This window comes from Lactuca serriola, chromosome 2 (assembly GCF_051521515.1).
Source record: "Lactuca serriola cultivar US96UC23 chromosome 2, Lser_US96UC23_V15, whole genome shotgun sequence".
Classification (NCBI taxonomy): Eukaryota; Viridiplantae; Streptophyta; class Magnoliopsida; order Asterales; family Asteraceae; genus Lactuca; species Lactuca serriola.
In genome coordinates this window covers 236,405,974-236,408,607 of record NC_136409.1, presented here as the reverse complement: position 1 = coordinate 236,408,607, position 2,634 = coordinate 236,405,974, and positions in this window count along the sequence as shown.

Genomic DNA, 2,634 nt, shown 5'->3' with positions numbered 1-2,634 from the left:
CCGCTCCAGGGCCCGCTAGTCGGTTTCACTGGTCACCAGATCTGGCCAACGGGAATAGTCAGACTCCCGTTCACTCTGGTTAGCCATGACGGGGAAAAGGAAATAACAAGGGTGCTCGATTTCTCGGTTGTCAAGTGTCCGATTGAACACAACATTCTCCTAGGACGCCCTGCGCTTTTCTAGTTGCGAGAAATTCCATCTACCATCTATGGCGTCATCAAATTCAGCACAAGTGATGGATCAGCCACGATAATAGTGACTAAGCCAGCCAACAGGTGTGATGATCAACGAGAAGCAAGGCTGGAAACCCAATTGCTTCAAAATGACAATCACCAAAAGACAGAGACCTCCCGCTGGAAATTTGCTGAAGCACGAGTGCCGACCCAAGAATCAAGGAAGAGACGGTGAGACGTGGTTACTCGGCTCACAACCCCTCTTCCACTGGAAGAAACTAATACCAATCAAAGGATTGCTCAGCCAAAATACGGGGTGCAAAATACACAGTGAAGAAACGCTTGCCCACATGTGAATGCACCTGCCTAGCTGATTATTGACACCCGTGCCAAGCCTCGTACAAGAGCAATTTTGGATCCAGAGCAAACCTTGTCAGATGGAAAACGTGAACCAAAGTTCCTCAAAACAGAGGAGGCGAGCACAAGAAGCACCACCAATAGGAGCAAAATGTCGTTCCTTATGGCGCGCAACTCTTCCCAAAGAAGAGCACCAGCAAAGGCCTTCGGAAAGCAAAATAGCTCCTACGGTAATTCAGCACACTACCTAGGGAGTAGGTGTACAAAATCGCATAAATTAAACTCTCACCCAACCAAGGGGAGGCGCCTTCTATGGTTGCAGTGCTCGTCGGATCAAAGAGAAAGGAAGGCGACAACAACCCCATAGCACGTAAAGCGACACATTGTTCCCCCACACCAAGCCCCACCAGGGGAAGTAGGAGGAAAGATCGAACCATGAAGGCCCATCTACATCAGGTGAAGAAAGCATGTCACCGCCCAACAGGGAGCATGGTCTAACTCCGCACAAGATAACCATACTCCTGGTGCTGACGCAAAAGTCGGGCATGCGCCCTGGCGCTTAGATACCAAGTATCTATCTACTTATGTCCTTTCTTTCATTCTAAAAAGATTAATACAATTTTCATTTTGAATGAGCTTTCCAGAATTCTATTTAAATTGCAAAAAAGTAAAGGACGTCACCACCCAACAGGGAGCATGGTCTAACTCCGCATAGGTTAACCATGCGCCCTGGCACTTAGATACCAAGTGTTTATTGATTTGCGTCCTTTCTTTTATAATTTGCATTTCGAAAGAGCCTTCCAGAATTCTGTTTAAATTGCAAAAAGTAAAGAGGTTGTGCATATTTTCCAAGTAGCAACGATGGCTGATCACCTACGCTACTTGAGCAAAATCTATGCAAGAATGCAACCGTAGATCTAAAAAGAGTCATAATCTTTACCTACAATGTGTTGATAACATCTCAGAGCTGAGAATGTACAAATTCCAAATAAAGGCACGAGAAAAAGGGGTTATAAAAGGTTCATAACCTTTCCCTTGATAATACAACAGTATAAGGCCTCTAGGTGACAATCTCGGCCTATGTATTGGCAGCTAGACCATACAGTACAATCCTCAGTAGTGGCTAACATCTCGTGGCTTAACACATTAAGCTCGACTGAACACACGAATCAATAAATCACAACTCAGTAGTAGCAACTATGCGACGTTTGTGGCACACTAGCCAATACGACGTAAACCCTAGAACAAGGGAAAGTATACAAAAAACAAATCACAGTAGAAACGTCGAACAACCATAACTTGAATTTATTACAGGTTAAATCAAAATGTACATACATGCACTTACAACAAAAGTAAAAAGGAAGAGAGCACTTCCATGAAAATGCATGACAAAATGTACAATCCCTTCGCTTGCAAACAGTGCATGGGAAGGCACATCCATTTCAAAACCAACAAGAGGCATATACAAATCAGCCCTCCGAGTCTGAGGAAGAACCTCCAGGGCTCCGCTTTCCACAAAACCGGTGGAAGCCATCATAATCAAACTCCCCTAAACGGAAGAGGCCATCAAAATCCATCTCGAAAAAAGACGTAAGGGTAGTGTTGACTTCCTTGGCTCTGCTCGCTACTTGGCCATGACTCGTAACTTCAGATTTACCGGAAGACGTGGAGCACTCACTCAGTTGTCTCCCCTTCCCGAACCCAAGTACTTCACAAGCCTCATAAACATCCTGGACCCTTTTGGCGAATTTAGTGCTCTCAATGACTCTGTCGATCGCACGAACTACTCCTTTCTCTAGCACCTATTTCAATTCACCCCTAAGCAATGGCACCATCAACACGTGATCGAGCCTGTTGACATTGGCACGGGGCCAATTTATTCGCCAACACGTTCTTTTTTCAGGTCAGAAAGCTTACTTGATCCTCGAGGCGCTCTGTTTGGTCCTCCGAAGTGAGCACATGTGTAACATCCCAAAAATACGGGTCAAAAATTTCGTTTTTAATTAAGCGATTTGAAAAGTGTTTGTAATAAAACATCATATGATCATAGTGTTTAATAAAACATGTCTCGTGGCTGTAAACCAAAACATAAAACATGAAAATG